Here is a 20,783-nt window from a genome sequence, read left to right as displayed (position 1 = left end):
GGTCAAATTGAATCACTTTATATACAGATAGAGTAAGTATTTCTTAGTACATGGAAAGGTCATTGATTCTGGCAACAAATGCAAAGCTTTGGCTGATTTTTATGTAAGTTACACAAATTTAAGTACTAGAACAGAATACCATGCAATGGACAAAAACTAATTGTCTTCAGAAAAGAAGTCCTACTCAACTTTTTGCAAATGATTAACATTCCCTTTCAACTAAAACACACACTTTTTAAATTTATTATATGACATTTGGCTATTACATCTAATTTTCATAACAATTCTATACTATTGGAAAAACGTTCTTTGGAAGTGGAGAAATCAAAGGTCAGTAACTAGGTAATGTGCCTGAGATTGCAGAACTAGTAAGTGTCAGAGCATTATTTAAAATTTACATTTTCCTCACTCTAAAATCCATATTCTTCCAATTGAATGACATTAAACTAATTTTTATTTTTTTAAAATAAATTTATTTATTAAAAAAATATTTGGGAACGGGGCCTCACTCTCTTGCCCAGGCTGAAGTGTAATGGCACAATCATGACTCACTGCAGCCTCGACCTCCCAGGCTCAAGTGATCCTCTTACCTCAGTCTTCTGAGTAGCTGGGTGCACACGTGTGTGCCACCATGCCTGGATAATTTCTTTGTTACTTGTAAAGACAAATTCTGGGGCTATGCTGCCCAGACTGGTCTCGAACTCCTGGACTCAAACAATCCTCCTGTGTTGGCCTCCCAAAGTGCTGGGATTACAAGCATGAGCCAGTGCGCCTAGCAAAGCAAATTTTTAGATGTAGGTCTATAAAACATAATAAATTTAGTAATTATTTTGAAGATAAACTCTCTAAAATTATGTTACATTTGTGCTTGTGTGTTTATTGGTGTGCCATCTGCTACCAAATCTATATTTAAAAGAGAAGTAGATTCGTAGGGCAAAAGAAACATTTTAGATCTTTATAATTTATATATCATGGCAGAGAAATCGATAACTTGATTTAATTGATACAAATATCTTCCCTTCCTATTAACTATTTATAAAACAGGAATGATTATTACAAATACTGAATAAAATTTGTTGAAATAAAAGAAGCCTTGGGAAGAAATGAGAAGGAGGTGAGAGAGACCAAATGGTAGAGAATCTAGAAAGCTGTGAATCATAAGAGGATATGGGAGCATGTGGTGGAGGGCAAGGTGGGAGACAGTGGAGTTGAGAGTATTGGATGCATTAAATACTCATGTGGGTTAGAAATTTTCTGGGTAACCGGAAGCTTTGTTTACAAGGTGTGGCTATCAATTATTGGACTATGTTCCTATAATTTTTATTTTAAAAATATTTCTCTAAAATCACATAAAAATGAGATTTATGGCTTTTTAGGAACAAGAAATATTCCAGAGAGGTTATTTGCTTTTTGCTTGTATCTCAAGAATAAAACTACTCAAGAGATTGAAGAAGTGGAGCTGGTGGGAGTGGAAAGAGAAGCTAGTGCTTCAGGAGGAACTCCAAAGGTTAGCTGGGAAATTTCCTCAGCCAGGAAAAGTGAGTTCTTACTGTAAATTCTCTCTCATATCTCCCTAGTAAAGAACACCATGCATTCCTTCCCACCTAAACTAATTGTTCTACAAACTAAATTGATTCTTTTAAGAGAACCTCTGATTCATGGAAGTCCTCTGCTCAAGAAACTCCAATGATTGCTATTGTATATTGAACAAAGGTAAAGAGGGAGATTAGATTTATTGAACTTCTGGATACAACATAATCCCACTTAACCTTCAGCAAAACTCTATGAAGTAGATAAGATTGTCTCTCTGGAGAAGAAACCTGAGCTTTCATAAAAGCCAGCAATTTACAGAGTTACATCTCCCTGCCAGAGGGAACCTCTGTGAAGACAGATTGTGTCTCTCTTGCTCACATTGTATATTCAGCACCTATTATGTCTGGCAGATTTTCTGGACATATTTGTTGAATGAATGAATTACACAAAACTGAATTTATACCCTTTCCATTAGTCCCCACTATGTTTCATGAGTTTCATATTTCCACTTAGCAACAGTTTACTTATCTCTGTGTACAAAATTATATAAGCAAGACTGGAATAATGTTTGACTGTTTCCTGAAGAGCCTCTGAGATCTGACCCCATCTAGTGTTTTTACTCAAACCATAGAGACGCACTTTGTTCACAAATGTTTTTACATAGATCAACAAGTTTTAAGCTGTGTTTTCTGTAACATCTAGCATGTCCTATTTTGATATATTTAAATTAACGTGGAGACTTAAAGTCACATATGAAGTGATCCAAATTCAGAATCACTCTGGATTTTCACAATTTCCCCCCCTTTTAAATATTAATAGTTGTTATGCCTACAACTAATTCAATGTCCATTATAGCCATGATTTACATGTACTGAATCTTGACAAAGTATATAACTTAGCACATAAAAATGATAAAAATGATAACTACCTTTCTTTCTGGATCCATGTAATCATTTTCTCATTACAACAACACACAGGCTGTTTTGAAGAGTTGTGCATATAGGAACAAATGCAACTCACATGTGGTAAGCATACATCCCAGGTAGAAAGCACAGAAGTGATTGGGTATACTAGAGTATTGCTTCTTAAATTTTAATGTGCATAGGAGATAAAATTCACATTCTGATTTAGTAGGCCTAGATCTGTGTCCTGAACATCTGCATTTTTATCAAGTTTTCAGTTGTGGTTGCTACTGCTGATCCTTGGATCACAATTTGAAGAGCAAGGTTTCTGTTAATAACCACATATTTTCACTATGTTACAAATATCAATAGTTATGTTTTTAGAGAAAAGAGACTTAGCTTGTTAGGTGTAGGCTGAGTTAAGGGAATTTTACTTCTATAATTGTAAGCTCGATCCTAGAGTCTGAATGTTTGTGTTTCCTCACTGGCCCAAATTCATAGGTTGAAATCTTAACTTTCCAGGTGATGGTATTAGGAGGTGAGCTCTTTGGAAAGAGATTAGATTGGGAGGGTGAAGCCCTCATGATTGGGATTACTGCCTATGCAATCCCACCATAAAGAGCTAGCTAGTTTCTTCTACCAAATGAGGACAGAGCAATACGGAAGACATTGTCTATGAACCAGAAAGCAGAGCTCACCAGACATTGAACCTGCTGGTGCCTTGATCTTGACCTTCTCAACCTCTAGAATTGTGGGAAACAAATTTCTGTTGTTTATAAACTGCAGAGTTTATGGCCTTTTGCTGCAGCAGCAGAATCAGACTAAGGCACTTGGTAAGCAACTACAGAGCAAAGAATGTGATATGGTTTGTCTGTGTTCCCACCACCAAACAGCATCTTAGAGATCCCATAATCCCCATGTGTCATGGGAGGAACCCGGTGGTAGGTAATTGAATCATGGGAGCCATTATACCCATGCTGTTCTCATGAGAGCGAGTGAGCTCTCATAGATCTGATGGTTTTATAAGGGAATCTTCTCTCCTTTGCTTGGCACTTCCCCTTCCTCCCGCCCTGAGAAGGACGTATTTGCTTCCGATTCCACCATAATTGTAAGTTTCCTGAGGCCTCCATAGCCCTGAAGAACTGTGAGTCAATTAAACCTCTTTCCTTTATAAATTACCCAGTCTGGGATATGTCTTTATTAGCAGCATGAGGACAGATTAATACAGAATGTCTCTCACCTTTGTTACATGCTGAGTGCCCCGCAAAGGCACTACAAAATGTGTGGCAGATCTACCAGATGCAGCCATAAACTTCATCAATGTTATCAATAATATATGGCCCAGGAATTGGTGGTAGCTAAGTGTCTATGAAAGTAGCTTTAGTTCAGCACTTGAATGTCCAAGGATATCAGCAAGGTGACAACACTGTTTCTTTTAAAGAAAGCAATTTAGAACCTAGGACAACATACAGAAAATAAAAACATAATGTGAACAAAAGAAATTATGGCATCTTATTAATTTATTTTTATTATAATACCATGCTATATATTGCCTAACTCTAATTGTATTTTCAGAGAAATTATAGTGCTTCTGAAGCTTGGGTCATTAAGCTGTGTTGCTCATGGCTTCATTTTATTCTTGGGATTATAATATCTTCCCATAAATTTTTTTTACTAATACAACCAATCATTTGCCTAATGAGTGTTTGGAATTTTCCAGCAAACAGATGTGAGCACTGAAAAATGTGAACACTGTTTTAGGGAAGGCAATGCATCTTGAAGGACTCATTAATTTATGAGCAGGAAAGAATCTAAAATGAGTAGCAACAGTGACGCCTAGACCCATATGAATAGATTTGAAGGTTCTAATAAAACACATTTGGTTTTATATATCCTTAATAAAGTGTAATAATAATGCCAGTGATTATCGTAATGCTTGTGAAGCAGAATGGTATAGTAGAAAGTATAATATAACTAAGGAAGTAAAAGACCTAAATTTCATTTTCAGACTTGTGGCTCCGTAATAGGGATATACCATTTACTGTCTCTTGGCCTCTGTATTCTCATTTGCTCAAAGAAAGGGAATAACTAGAAGGTGTCTTTCACTTGTGATTGTGTGACCCTATGTGACCTGTGACAAACTCTAAGCCTACTGTTGTGAGAAGCATACTGTCAATGATATATGTACATGTATTTGTAAAACTTTTCACAAAGATGATATTCCGCTTCTTTTAAAACTTGCTTTATATATTATCCTGCCATTAGCATTTATTGAAAGGAGAGATATAAAAGATGTGTTAGACATCATCCTTCCCTCTGTAAAAACAGCATATTCTTCGCACTGAAATGTAAAAAACGTTCACATATGAGAAGTGTTTAATAAATAATCCTGATGATAGCGCAGTCAGAATTTAAATGCAGGCTGCTTGGGTTTTTGTTAAGGTGGTTGGGTAATGTTGGTATGAAAGTCTTAAGTTCTCATCCAAACCCTAAAAGTTGTGAAGGAATTTCATATACAGAGAGGGGAGGGAAGACAATTTAAGTAGAGAAATAGTATAATTTTGAGGTCTATTTAGGAAAGAATTTTTTACATATATTTTTTCAGCCATATTGCCTCCTCAATTTCCCTATACTTTAGTCCCTTTTGTTTTCCTAAATCTCACTTTCATCTTTAAGGCCCAGATATAAATTGTTTTCTTTCTAAAGCCTCTCCTAAGCTCCAGACCACAGCTTCTCAGAGTATGCTGCTTCAAAAACTGCTCTGTTCAGTGAAATTGGTATCACATAGGAAAAATAGCCATAGTGTTGTAAGGATTTTTTATGTACACAGTGAAATCATTAAAAAAATAAAATAACAGTCACACTGTAGAAAATAACATTGAATCTTGATGGAAAATCTTCAAGAAAAGAGGGGCGGTTGCCCCTAGGATCAGTGGATGACTCAACTAAGGAGGGTTAGTCTCATGACAGGTGATTCAGACTGGAAGTATTTAGGGAGGACAGAAGGGTACCCTTAACTATCTCCAGGTTCAAGGGTAAAAGGATGCATTATTTGGCCATGCCAATCCAGAACAAAGGAAAACCTACCCTAACTGAGGACCAGAGGTATGTGGGGTATGGGAAAGCAAACAGTCAATATTTGAGAGACCGTAAGGAAGGAGAACCATCAGGGGACAGATGGGATTGAATTAATGCACTAAGATAAATGAAACTGTAGAGAAGAGACTGAGAATATAATGGATCTTGCTGATGATTGACTAGAAGTCCCAAAGAAAGGGATTGTAGATATTCATAAGTACTTTACAGAGTTAGAAAAGAGATGTACAGAGTCACGTGGGTTTGACAGTGTGGAAGTTATAGATGACTTGGATTTGTACAATTTTACTTAGTTGTGAGAATAGAAACCTAGTTGGAGGAAAATGAAAAACATTTGGAAATAAGAAACATAGATGAAATTACTGCGGCGAATACTTTGCTATGGAAAGGCACAGAGAAATGAATCGTTATCTCAGAAGAGATATGAAGTATTACTTTTTTTTTCACCTGGGAGGGTATATCTGCAGCCTGATAAAAATTATCTTGACAAAGATCATCATCTTGAGAAAGATAACACATTATGTGGAAGAGAGAATCAATGACAACAGAGTGTTTTTAGTGTATGAGAAAAACTGGACTCTTAAAGCTAAAGTATATGAATTAATATTTGATTGAATTGGTGGCACTCTATTTTAATGGTTTATATATAGTTTTTATTTAATTCCAACAAAAACCTAGTGATGTGGGCACATTTATGATCCACATCTTACAGATGAGGAAACTGAGTTATGGAAGGATTAAGCAATTATTAAGCAGTTTGCTTATAAAACCACTGAAACTTATACTTTAGAAGAGGACAATGAACTGAAGAAAAAACAAAAATTCATAAACTGAAGTAGAGACTGTCGAGTAAATGCCTCAGGGATACTGTTAACTTCTTTCTAGAAAGAGATAGAAGTTATGGATTGTTAGAATTTTTTTCTTTCACCAATTCAAACTTAAATATTCTTTACTTTGCTATTATAGCTAAAAATATTTTTATAATTCTACAGTTTGTTAATTACTTACAAAATCAAATTTGTCTTCAAGGGTTGAAATTTGAGATCACAGAAGATTTCAAAAAAATGTAAAATAGGCTCAAATGATTTTAATAAGAAGAGGTACAAATGACTTGGGCTACATCAGCACCTTTAGAATAAATGTGTATTACTCCCGATATTATGTTGAAGGAATCAAGCATTACACTATAAGTTATGATGTATTTTCCAAAATCTAAGTTATTTTGTTTTCCATCCATATCTCTGAAAGTCTTATGGATTCTAATCTAGTGATGTATTAATCTATAAGGTATCTGAGAACTGGGGTGATGTCTACCTTTTATATTGTTTTATTATTAGCCTTTACTATAATGCTGCATTTTAGGTAACCAATATATATTTTCTGAATTACAAAATAATGCATATTCCCTTTAATATTTCATATTCCTTTTAATAAGAAATCTATAGTTTTGTAATGGCTTCAGCTTTAGGGTGCTTTCTGGGAGTTGTCTGTCTTTTCATTTTATGTCAAGGAATCATACATACTACTAAATGCATAAAATTCATCTAAGAGCAACATTAGTGCCTATTAATGATATTTTAAAAATTGTATTGACATAATTTCCATGGAATAGGAATTCTTTCATTTCAAAATAAAGTTCAGAATTAAAGCCCTGTGAATTATGCATATAAAAGATGTTTCTGTGTTTGGTGGACTCAGTTTCTGTTTAGATCTTAGTGGAAAAAAAAATGGACACAAGAATTTATTTGCTCATTTACTCACTCATTCATTCACTCACATAAAGATGTGACCTAGGAAAACAATGAATTAATTTTGAAGTAATCAAAACAAAACCATTTCTATGATTAAAGGCATATACATAAGAAAGCAAAGAATTCTTCATTTGCCTATACCATTATTTCTGACCACAGAGAATGCGATGATTATAAAATTTAAATGAAATTTTGTGTGAACACATATTAGGATAAAATATTTATAATAATATAAAAAATCTCAAATAGAGTCATGCACTGCATAACAATGTTTCACTTAATGATGGACTGTGTAGATAACATTGGTCCCATAAGATTATAGTACCATGTTTTTATTGTACCTTTTCTAGTTTAGATACACAAATACTTACCATTGTGTTACAATTGCCTGTAGTATCCAGTACAGAACATGGGTTACAGGTTTGTAGTTTAGGAGGAATAGGCTATGCTTTATAGCCTAGGTGTGTAGTAGGAGATGACATCTAGGATTGTGTAAAACACTCTATGACGTTTACACAGTGATGAAATCGACCAACTGTGTATTTCTCAGAATGTATCCTTATTCAATGGCTCATGACTGTACTTTCCATAGTATTCAAATGGTTATTTTGCTCAGGGAAGTACAGACATTACATGAAACTCAAACTCGTACAATAGAACACTTAAATGGACCTTGAATGTACATACTTGAAATAATGTGAAAATTCTAAAGATAAGGACAATACTCAATGTTAACCTTCTTTTGAAAATATTTGACTCATCTTTCTTAACTTGCTTCTAATTAGACAAAATATTTACAGGTTAATTTTAAGAAATGTGTGTTTTCATCGAGTGTTGGCTATTCTGACACACAAATAAAATGTTTTTACTGCATTTTGGAATTATAAAGTCTATGGTTATACAAAGTCAGGTGAATCAATTAAATCAAATTGCCAACATGTTTTTTATAGCATTCCGTCAAAAATTGCTCAGTTAAATGTAGACAATATAACATTGTTTAGCTGATCTTATTAGCCATAAACTAAAGCAGAGATTCCAAAAAACTCCCCTGCAATAATTTTGTCATGTTTTATAGACACAACGTTTGCTTTATATATTACAATATAAATTCAATGTGTCATGGCTGTAGAAGTCTCAGGAAAACAGATACAGAAATCTCAGTTAAAGGAACACCTGGTTTTAATTAATTTTCTTACTCATCTCAGAGAATAATTCCGGTTTGGGAAGAGCTAGATTACATAAGAGAATTTTTATTATTGGATTATTGGCTTAAAAATGCATTTTTGAGCCAGGTGCAGTAGCTCATGCCTAAAACCTCAGCACTTTGGGAGGCCAAGGCAGAATGATGATTTGAGGCCAGGCATTCAACACCAACCTGGGCAACATAGTGAGACCTTGTTGCTATAAAAAATTTTAAAAAAAAATGTAGCCAGGCATAGTGGTACACAACTGTAGTTCTGCCTACTCAAGAGGCTGGGATGGGAGAGTTGCATTGCTTGAGCCCAAGAGTTTGAGGTTAAAGTGGGCTACGATTGTCCCACTGCACTCTAGCCTGGCAGAAAGAAATCTTTGGATTTTGTATTTTTAAACTAATATGATCATCATCCTCGTATGTGAAGATCGTTTAGTCCATTTGTACTTGATGCCATTATTGGTGTTACTGGATTTGCATCTACCTCTTACTTTGCTTTCTTTATATCTCGTTTTTGTTCTTTATTTCACTTGCATTTTTTATTCTCTATTAAATGAATATTTTCTACTCTATTCTTTTGATATCTTTAATTATATATATTTTTAGTTACTTGTAGGTGGTTGATCTAGAGGTCTCACAATATCACAATTGGCTTCAGACTTAACATTCCCTTAGTTCCAGGTAAAATAAAACTTTAATCCTATGTTGCTCCCTTCCTGCAATTCTTTTTATGTTAATATTGTTATACATATATATGTTATTTAATCAATGATACATTATTTATTTATTTGATATAATCTCTTTTTAAAAAGCTCAGAGAAAAAACAGAGAAAGAACAAATTTACAGAGTTTTTTTTATATCAACCTTATTTTCCATTTATAGTTTTCTTAATTTTGGCTTGCGTATAATAATTATCATCTTGTGCCATTTCCTTTTTTCAAAAAAGATTTGCTCCCACCCAGCTCCTTTGTTTTGTTACCATCAAGTATATAACTTTTCTTTTTTTAAAAACAAAATTTTTTTATTATTATACTTTAAGTTCTAGGGTACATGTGCACAACTTGCAGGTTTGTTACATATGTATACATGTGCCATGTTGGTGTGCTGTACCAATTAACTCATCATTTACGTTAGGTATATCTCCTAATGCTATCCCTCCCTCCTTTCCCCTCCCCACAATAGGCCCTGGTGTGCAATGTTCCCCTTCCTGTGTCCAGGTGATCTCAATGTTCAGTTCCCACCTATGAGTGAGGACATGTGGTGTTTGGTTTTCTGTTCTTGAGATAGTTTGCTGAGAATGATGGTTTCCAGCTGCATCCATGTCCCTACAAAGGACACAAACTCATCCTTTTTTATGGCTGCATAGTATTCCGTGGTGTATATGTGCCACATTTTCTTAATCCAGTCTGTCACTGATGGACATTTGAGTTGATTCCAAGTCTTTGCTATTGTGAATAGTGCCGCCATAAACATACGTGTGCGTGTGTCTTTATAGCAGCATGATTTATAATCCTTTGAGTATATACCCAGTAATGGGATGGCTGGGTCAAATGATATTTCTAGTTCTAGATCCTTGAGGAATCGCCACACTGTTTTCCACAATGGTTGAACTATTTTACAGTCCCACCAACAGTGTAAAAGTGTTCCTATTTCTCCACATCCTCTCCAGCACCTGTTGTTTCCTGATTTTTTAATGATCGCCATTCTAACTGGTGTGAGATGGTATCTCATTGTGGTTTTGATTTGCATTTCTCTGATGGCGAGTGATGATGAGCATTTTTTCATGTGTCTGTTGGCTGTATGAATGTCTTCTTTTGAAAAGTGTCTGTTCATATCCTTTGCCCACTTTTTGATGGGGTTGTTTTTTTCTTGTAAATTTGATTGAGTTCTTTGTAGGTTCTGGATATTAGCCCTTTGTCAGATGAATAGATTGCAAAAATTTTCTCCCATTCTGTAGGTTGCCTGTTCACTCTGATGGTAGTTTCTTTTGCTGTGCAGAAGCTCTTTAATTAGATCCCATTTGTCAATTTTGGCTTTTGTTGCCGTTGGTTTTGGTGTTTTAGACATGAAGTCCTTGTGCATGCCTATGTCCTGAATGGTATTACCTAGGTTTTCTTCTAGGGTTTTTATGGTTTTAGGTCTAACATTTAAGTCTCTAATCTATCTTGAATTAATTTTCGTATAAGGAGTAAGGAAAGGATCCAGTTTCAGCTTTCTACTTATGGCTAGCCAATTTTCCCAGCACCATTTATTAAATAGGGAATCCTTTCCCCATTTCTTGTTTTTGTCAGGTTTGTCAAAGATCAGATGGCTGTAGATGTGTGATATTATTTCTGAGGGATCTGTTCTGTTCCATTGGTCTATATCTCTGTTTTGGTACCAGTACCAAGCTGTTTTGGTTACTGTAGCCTTGTAATGTAGTTTGAAGTCAGGTAGCATGATGCCTCCAGCTTTGTTCTTTTGGCTTAGGATTGTCTTGGCAATGCGGGGTCTTTTTTGGTTCTCTATGAACTTTAAAGCAGTTTTTTCCAATTCTGTGAAGAAAGTCATTGTTAGCTTAATGGGGATGGCATTGAATCTATAAATTACCTTGGGCAGTATGGCCATTTTCACAATATTGATTCTTCCTATCCATGAGCATAGTATGTTCTTCCATTTGTTTGTGTCCTCTTTTATTTCACTGAGCAGTGGTTTGTAGTTCTCCTTGAAGAGGTCCTTTACATCCCTTGTAAGTTGGATTCCTAGGTATTTTATTCTCTTTGAAGCTATTGTGAATGGGAGTTCATTCATGATTTGGCTCTCTGTTTGTCTGTTACTGGTGTATAAGAATGCTTGTGATTTTTGCACATTGAATTTGTATCCTGAGACTTTGCTGAATTTGCTTATCAGCCTAAGGAGATTTTGGGCTGTGATGATGGGGTTTTCTAAATATACAATCATGTCATCTGCAAACAGGGACAATTTGACTTCTTCTCTTCCTAAGTGAATACCCTTTATTTCTTTCTCTTTTCTATCTGTTACAGGCCCAATAATACAAGTACATACATATTGTTTTACACAATTCCTTTTAAAATAAAAGGGGGTCTGGCTCTGTCATGCAATGGATAGCACATTGGGCTTCTGAAATAAGATAGGAAGAAGAAATATTCCATTATATTCATTTTTGTAATTGCTTACATAAATTACCATTATTTGTACTCTTGTTTTTTCCATGTGGATTCAAGTTACTTTTAGTGTCACTTGCTTTCAGACTGAAGAATTTTCATTAGCATTTTTTGGAAATTAGAAAGGCTACCAATAAATTCTCTGTTTTTGTTCATCTAGGAATGTCATTATTTAGCTTTCACTTTTGAAAGGTAGTTTTGCTGGATATAAGATTCGGGTGGACAGTTTTTACTTTAAGCCTCTTGAGTATGTTCTTCCACTGCCTTCTGGCCTACATGTTTTTTTTTTGTTTTTTTTTTTTTTTTTTCTGGCTAGAAGTCAGCTGCTTATATTATTGGGTTTCTTTATACTTCATGAGTAATTTTTTTTCTCTTACTACTTTTAAGATTTCCTTTTTATCTCTGGATATCAAGACTTTGTCTATGAAGTGCCTGTGAATCTCCTTGTGTCTATCCTACTTTGAGGTCCTCTGTCTTCTTGCATGTTCAGATCAAAGTTTTTCATCAACGTTGGGAAATTTTCAGCCATCATTTATTTAAACATTTCTTCTGTTCCTTTCTCATTCTCTGTCCTTCTCTGATATTCCCATTACACATATGTGGGTTCGCTTAATGGCGTCTCATATTTTTCTTGAGTATCTGTTCATATATCTTCATCCTTTATTCTTTCTATGCTTAGTACATAATCTCCATTGATCTGTCTTCAGGTTTACTGGTTCTGCCTTTTGCTAGCACAAATCTGCTGTCAAGCCTCTCTAGTGAGATTTTCATTTGGGTTATCACACTTCCAGGTCCAGCATTTCAATTTGAGTCTTTCTTATAATTTACATGTCTTTTTTTTGGCAGGGCGTGGGAGACAGAGTCTTGTTCTGTTGCCCAGGCTGGAGTACAATGGCATGATCTCGGCTCGCCACAACCTCTGTCTCCTGGGTTCAAGTGATTCTCGTGCCTCAGCCTCCTGAGTAGCTGGGACTACAGGTATACACCACCACGCCTGGCGAATTTTTGTGTTTTTAGTAGAGACAAGGTTTCACCATGTTGGCCAGGCTGGTCCCAAACTCCTGACCTCAGGCAATCCACCCCTCTCATCCTCATAAAGTGTTGGGATTACAGGCGTGAGCCACCGCGCCCAGACTACATGTCTTTATTTGTATTCTCTATGTGATAAAACATTGTCATCAGACCTTCCTTTAGGTATTTAACCATGGTTTCCTTTGTTCCTTGAACATATTTATAGCAGCTACTTTCACATCACTATCTTCTAAGCTTACCCTTTGGGTCCCTTCAAAGGTGACTTCTACTACCTGCTTATTTTCTGTGTGTAGATAATACTTTCCTGTTTCTTTGTATGGGTAATTTTTTTTTTTTTTTTTGTGGAAAACTGAATGATACGCTATAGAATCTCTGGATGCTGATTTTTCCTCCCCTTTCCAACCTCCAGAGTTGTGGTTGCCGTTTGTTTGGACATTTGCTTATTTGTTCAGTGACTTGGCTGAGCTAATCCTGAAGTTTATTTCTACCGCAATATGTAGCTTATGATGATCTTATTCAGATTTGTTTTCTCTTGGTTTTAGGTTTTCATCTGGCCACCTAGGTTTTTCCCCTAGGCATGCCACATATTGGTCAAAAGTTAGTGTGAGTGTGTGTGTGTGTGTGTGTGTGCGTGGCTTTTTTTTTTTTTTTTTTTTTTTTTTTTTTTGGAGACGGAGTCTCGTTCTCACCCAGGCTGGAGTGCAGTGGCGCGATCTCGGCTCACTGCAAGCTCTGCCTCGTGCGTTCGCGCCATTCTCCTGCCTCAGCCTCCCGAGTAGCTGGGAACACAGGCGCCTGCCACCACGCCCAGCTAATTTTTTGTATTTTTCTTAGAGACGGGGTTTCACCGTGTTAGCCAGGATGGTCTCGATCTCCTGACCTCGTGATCCGCCCGCCTGGGCCTCCCAAAGTGCTAGGATTACAGGGTTGAGCCACCGCGCTGGCATCGTGTGCGTGTTTTAAAGCTTCCTATCACACTTCACGGAATTTATGTATTTTTGCCTCACTTTTTGTTACTGATGATTACTAGTTTGGAGATTATTCATGAGAGGACACTACTTTGGAAATGTACATAGCCTTCCAGACTATGAGAGATGAGTGTGATTTAGCAGTTTTGTTTAAGCTGCTTGTGCCAGTGAGGGTTTACCCTGTGTTGACGGGTCTGTGTGTAGACTGGGGAATGCTTGCAAGTTAGCCCTGTATCCAGCTCTGATTTCTTGTGAATGGAGGTAACCTAGTACATGCACACAGACTTCCTGACCCAAAGAGTGATGGTGATCTCAGGAAGGCTCTTGTTAGCTGTTTGTTTTCTTGGTTCTTGCTATGAAACTTCTGGCAACTTGGTCATTTTTCTTGTATCATGGAGCTCCAGTGAGATCTTCATTGTTTTGGACAAAACCTTTAAGCATGGAGTTCTCCACTGTCTGTACCAAATAAAGTTCATTCCCTCAGATAGAGCTGTGGAATTGTGCCCTAATGGCCTGCCTTCTCCTGGGCAGAACCCTTATGTCATTGCACTGAAGATTGGGGGAAGCACTTGCTTTCTCCAGAGTGACCCCTTTGCTCTATTCATGGACACCTGGATGGCTGGGAACAAAAGGTAAATACATGAATTTAAAGTTTGTCTTATTTGCTATAAGTTGTTGTAAGAGAAATTTCTAGCCTACTTAAAATTTTGTAAACTCAGTTTACAGTTTAATAATAATATGCACCTGTGACTTAGGGTTTTGTTTCCATAATGATGATAAAAATCTCCAAGTTTCTTATGTTTTTGTTTATTATGATCCTTTTATTTTCATTTTGAACCTTTATAAGGTACCAAGTAATTTTAAATGCATACTGTTTATAATAATTGCATAATTAATATGCTTTGCATGCAAATTTGTAGAAACACAGAAGTTAAATGTTGCCACTGGAGAGTTTTATTCCTTTTTCCTCTAGATGTTAAAATGAATAAATTCTGAGCAAGCCATATATTATCTAATGCTGGATTTGGTCCTTTCTAATTCCATATTATAATATCCAGATGTAAAAATAATAGTTTTAGGTTACTTGCCCTTTCCAGTTACTTAGAGGAAACACATCTGAAAAAAGATCATTTGAAGGAATGATCTAAGAAGGAATAAGAGTCAAACTAATGCATAAATGTGGGAAATGAGAACCGTTTTGAAACTGGGTTCAAATTCCAGCATCATCACTTACTTGTTGTATCCTTGCACAAAACTAAGCTTGAGCTTTCCTATTGGCAATATATATGGGATAATATTTACCCGATAGGGTTTTGTGCATAAAACCAGATTATATATCTAAAACTTGTCCCTTAATACCTAAAAAAGAGAAAGTAACCTGATGATTAGCTATCTACTTGCCTTGAAAATGACAAATTAATGATTAGCTATCATCAGGTTACTTTCTCTTTTTTAGGTATTAAGTATACTGGTTTAAGAAATTTGATATCTTTACATATTAATTATATGTGATGTAAACATTTTCTTACTTTAAAAGATCCCCTTTATCTGAAATTCAAAGTATACATTTGTAAAATTTTAAATGAATAACTCTGCAAATGTGCTTGCTAATTTTCTGATTTCCAAAATAAAGGCAAATCCACATGAAAACTCTTATTTCTTTATTGTGTAGCTCCAGAATTACAGAGTATTGTCCCATCTGCTAGTTTATCTTTGACTGTAAAATCAGAGATGCAGTTCCCGAGTAAGGAGTCCCTAGAGTAAGGCATTGTAAGGATAGATGAATAGAATGAGGGATGGATTTCAGAGATATTTGGAAACACACATGCACTGTTCTAACCATTGAGATACCTTAATTAATGACAGAGGAGCTGTAGTAAAAGCTTTAGCATTTGATGTTTGGTTTGTTTTGTTTTTGTTTCAATATTTGACTGTTATTCACACTGAACTATAAGCTCCATGAGAGTTGGATCATGCCTATTTCATTCACCATGGCAAACCCAATACCTCTCCCAGCACTTTACATACACAGGTCTTGGTCAATATCAGTTTAATAAATAAATTTAATTATAATTATGTACTTTATTATACTTTATAAGTTTTATAAAGTATATGCCATTTTTCCTCTTCTATAATCTGAATGCTATATAGAGATTACAAATCTGAATTTTTGTTCACTTTAAACGTATGTATTACTTAACAATATAATATATGCAAACATACTTTTAGGAAGAGTAGCTTTATTTCTAATAGCCAAATATTGGAAATAAATCAAATGCCCAGTAACAGATAAATGTATAATAAATTGTGGTGCATCTATTTCATGAAATGCTACTCTGTGATAAATCCATATACAATAAATTCCAAAAGAGACAAATTATCCCATGTTTTGGAGGGAAAGTCCAAATCTCTTTAAACCTAAAAATAAATAAATTAATAATATTCCATCAAATAGCAATTGGTTTAAGTCCAGTACCTTTAATATGGCATACTAGTTCTTCCACTATCTCGTCCCTGGCTACTATTGTAGTTTTATTACTGGGTACTTTTTCCATATTTTCTTTCAATTTCATATCTTTATATTGTTTTCTCAATGTGGAATTTCCTTTCTTGCTGTATCTGTAAAACTTATACACAAAAAATACACATAATAATAATGTTATTTATACTTTAATGATAAGTATTACCTTGGAATATGTCTATGGCACCTCAAGCCTGGGGTAGGAGTTGTCTGGGTTATTATAATACTCTGTGCACAGCTTGTTGGTCATACTTTTCACATTTCATTATGGATATACCTTAAATAATCTGTCCTTCCACTAGGCTGTGAAGGTAGGAGTAAAGTTTCATTTTTTCTCTGTATTTCTAGAACTACCATATAGCCTGGAGCAAGTCAGAGTCCTATAGTCATTGAGCTAATAAATATGAACTGATAAATATCTCTTTCAAAATTCCTAGGAGAGAAGCCTGAAGAACAAAGCAGCCACAGATCAACAGGAGTATAGTTTATTAGAGGTTGATTAGAGGCTTTTTGCTAATGAGCTCTGCTGTCCATAGGCATCATCATGGGGTTCTCAAATCCAATGATATCATCAGTTTTCAGACAAAACCCTCCCTCCATACCTTTGCCGTCAATTCTGAATAAAGTGGTTACAAAAGAAATTGATATTTACTTTTTACTATGATAGGAAATGGCATGTATATGTGTCTTAATTCATTCAGTAGATGCAACATAGGGTAGTAGAATGATCACTTTCCTGTATAATTAATTGTAAGATCTAGAGTTCATATAATCAATAATTATTAAAATAAAAATATTCTCTCTCTAAAATAGCATTACCATACCCTTTGTGGCTTTCTATTAATGAGTTATTGTCCCAATTTTTATATGTTTCAAATATTCAATAACAATCGGAGCTGAAATAATAAACACTGACTATTATTGTTCTAATAAATAAAATGGTTATTTTTGCATAATGGGTAAGAGGATAACCATTCGAATCAGACAGAAGTAGTTGCTTATTTGAGTTATGACATTTACTGGCCATGCTACCTCACAGAAATTAGCCATTCTGAACCTCAGCCTCTTTTTTCCATAAAATAGAAGAATAATAGTAGCTACTTCTTGGAATCATTGGTAGGGATGGTAGGTTTAAATGACACAGTGAATTCAAGAAAGTATTTGGGACAATGTCTGATAATTAATAAATGCTCCAGAGTCCTAGCATTTTTTGTTATTATTAAAAAAATACTGTAACTCGGCCGGGCGCGGTGGCTCAAGCCTGTAATCCCAGCACTTTGGGAGGCCGAGACGGGCGGATCACGAGGTCAGGAAATCGAGACCATCCTGGCTAATACGGTGAAACCCTGTCTCTACTAAAAATACAAAAAACTAGCCGGGCGAGGTGGCGGGCGCCTGTAGTCCCAGCTACTCGGGAGGCTGAGGCAGGAGAATGGCGTAAACCCGGGAGGCGGAGCTTGCAGTGAGCTGAGATCCGGCCACTGCATTCTAGCCTGGGTGACAGAGTGAGACTCCGTCTCAAAAAAAAAAAACAAAACAAAACAAAAAAAAAAACTGTAACTCACAATAGATATAAAGGAAAGAGCACAAAACATGAGGATAACTTTAAACATGAGGTGATAAAATCAATACTAGTGTCAAGAAAAAGCACAGCTAGGTCAAGAAAGAGAACACTGCAACCCAGGAGCCTTTGCTTGCGCCATCCTCATCACAACTCTCTCTCTCCCCTTTAGCATTAGCAAGTATCCTGAATTACATGAAAATCATTTCCTTGCATTGTTTTAAAATTTTACTACCCACATATGTATTGCTAAGCAATATTGCTTGTTTTTGACCTTTATATAGCAAAGTCATCTCAAAAGTCAGCAATGGAAAAACAGAAATATCTAATTAGAAAACGGACAAAATAAGTGAAGATATTTCACTGAAGAGGATATACAGATTACCAATAAGCATATGAAAACGCTTCATCTACATAAAGGGATGAAAAGATGTTGGAAAGGTGTTCAACATCACTAACCAATAGGGAATTACATATTAAGTCCATTATGAGATATCAGTACCCAACTATTAGAATAGCTAAAACTTAAAAAGTAGTGACTAGCAAATTTGAGTGAGGATGTTAATAAACTGGATCTCTCATATTTTGTAGGTTCAAATGTAAAGTAACACAGTTTATCAATTTCTTTAAAATTAAACATACTCTTATACAACCCAGCAATTGTACTACATTTATTCCAGGAAAATGAAAACTTATATCCACACAAAAACCTGTACATGATTGCTCATAGTAGCTTTGTTATCACCCCAAACTGAAAACAACCTGGATATCATTCAAAGTATGAATAATTAAATAAAATGTGATATATTCATACCATAAATACTACTCAGCAGTAGAAAAGAATAAACTGCAACAACTTGGATGGATCTTAAACGTATTAGGCTGAGTGAAAAAGCCAATCTCTAAAGGTTATATGCTATTTATATTACGTTCTCAAAATAACGAAATAATATACATAAAATATAGATTAATAGTGACTAGGGATTAAGGATAATAGAAGGGATAGAAATGAGTGTTACTTTAAGGGAGTAGTATGAGGAAGATCTTTGTGGTGATGGAATGGTTCTGTATCTTTGATAGCAGTAATTATTACACAACTGTAAATGACATAGAAGTATATACCTACATCATACTAATGTTAATTTCTGAGTTTTGATGTTATACTACAGTAATGTAAGATGTAATAAAAATTGAGGGAATCTGGATAAAGGATATGTGTCACCTCTCTGTCCTATTTTCGCAGCCTCCTGTAAATGTACAATTATTTCAACATAAAAAGTTTAAACAATGCTTCATCTACATAAAGGGATGAAAATAACACAGAAACAAAAGAAGATAGAATAATAGAAATTAAAAGTCGAGGCTTTATTTCAAATATATCAATACTTAAGTTAAACGTAAATGAAATAAAGTCTCAATTTAAAGGCAAAGACTGTTAACCTGGATAAAAAAAGTGTGCAATCCAACCATAGTTTTTTTTTAAGTAAGAATCATCTATTAATTATATAAATACAAACAGATTGATAATACAGAGATTTTTGTGATTACATTTTGCTTTAACCTGGAGAATTTCTTTTAGTATTTCTTGTTTTGTGACTTTGCTGGATATGAATTTATTTTGTATTTATATTTCTGTAGATGTTTATATGTCATGTTGATTTTTGAGGGATATTTTTTACTAGTAGAACTCTAATGTTCTTTTTACAAAATTTCAACACATCCAAGATGCCATTCCAGTAACTTCTTGATTTCATTGCTTTTTGATGAGAAGTCAGCTAAAATTCTTACCATTGATTTGTTTATGTAATATTTCTTTGTACTCAACTGCCTTCAATAGTTTTTCTTTTTCTTTTAACAGTCTAAGTATGATACACCTAGTTTTTCTTTATATTTATCCTGCTTGGCATTATCTAAGCTACTTGGATCTTTGGTGTTACCTTAAATGAAATTTGGAAATGTTAGGATGTTATCTATTCAAATATTTATTGTGTCCATCTTGAGCTTCTTCCTTTTCTATGGCAACTATACATACATTAGACTGATCTTGTCCTAAAGCCTGTGATACTCTCGTCTGCTTTTTCTTTCTTTGTTTTGGTGTTAGTTTAAGCAATATTGCCTGTTTTTTACCTTTATACAGTAAAGTCATCTCAAAAGTCAACAATAGAAAAACATTAAGATGGATCTATTGATCCGTCTTAATGCTCATGAATTCTTTATTCTCATGTGTTCTGTGTGCGGATAATCACATCATAGACATTGATTTCTTTTGATATTGTGTTTTAATTTCTAATAATTCAATTTGTTTATTTTTTGTTTGTTCATTTGCATCTCTCTGATGAAGTCCTCTATATATTCATGCATGTTGTTTACCTTTTCCACGAGATCCTTTAACATATTAACCTTAGTTATTTAAACTACCTATCTGACCATTTCAACATCTGGACCATCCTTGGGTCTGATTTAATGACTACTTTACTTCTTGATGATGGGGCAGTTTTTTTCCATGTATTTCTTGTGTCTTCCGGTTTTCAGTTGAATGCTGGACACTGCGTGTAAAAATAATAGAGGCTGAAGTCAATACCATCTTTTCCTGGAATAGCACATATTTCTTCTTCTTCCAGGCTTATGTTGAGAGATTGAGTAAAATTTTTCTGTCATTTGAACTGTATTTGGCCTTGTGACTGCTTTCATTGAATTCTTCATGCCTGTGCTATATTCTCACCATTCCCCTGTGATATATTGCTATTGCTTCTTATCAACTGAAGTCTCATGGTGAGGGTAAAGATGTTTCTTGTTTATGCTCTTCTTGCCTTAGTCCTGAATGGGCAGTTTTCATGTGAAATGTAGAGACAGCCTTTTTTTTTTTTTTTTTTTTTTTTTTTAAATAGCATTTCTGCCCTTTTTCAAATGCAAGTAACCTCTCTTCCTAGTCAACCTAGAGTCCAGAAAGTAAACAAATTTCCTGTTCCTCTTAAAGGGCAACAAACCTAAACTTTGTATCTCTGGACACTAGGGTAAATGAGATCCCTGTTTCTCCTCCATTTGCAGCAAAAATATGCCTT

The sequence above is a fragment of the Papio anubis genome, chromosome 12 (assembly GCF_008728515.1).
Source record: "Papio anubis isolate 15944 chromosome 12, Panubis1.0, whole genome shotgun sequence".
NCBI classification, from domain to species: domain Eukaryota; kingdom Metazoa; phylum Chordata; class Mammalia; order Primates; family Cercopithecidae; genus Papio; species Papio anubis.
The sequence above is the reverse complement of the archived record's forward strand: the minus strand, read 5'-3'. Positions refer to the sequence as shown.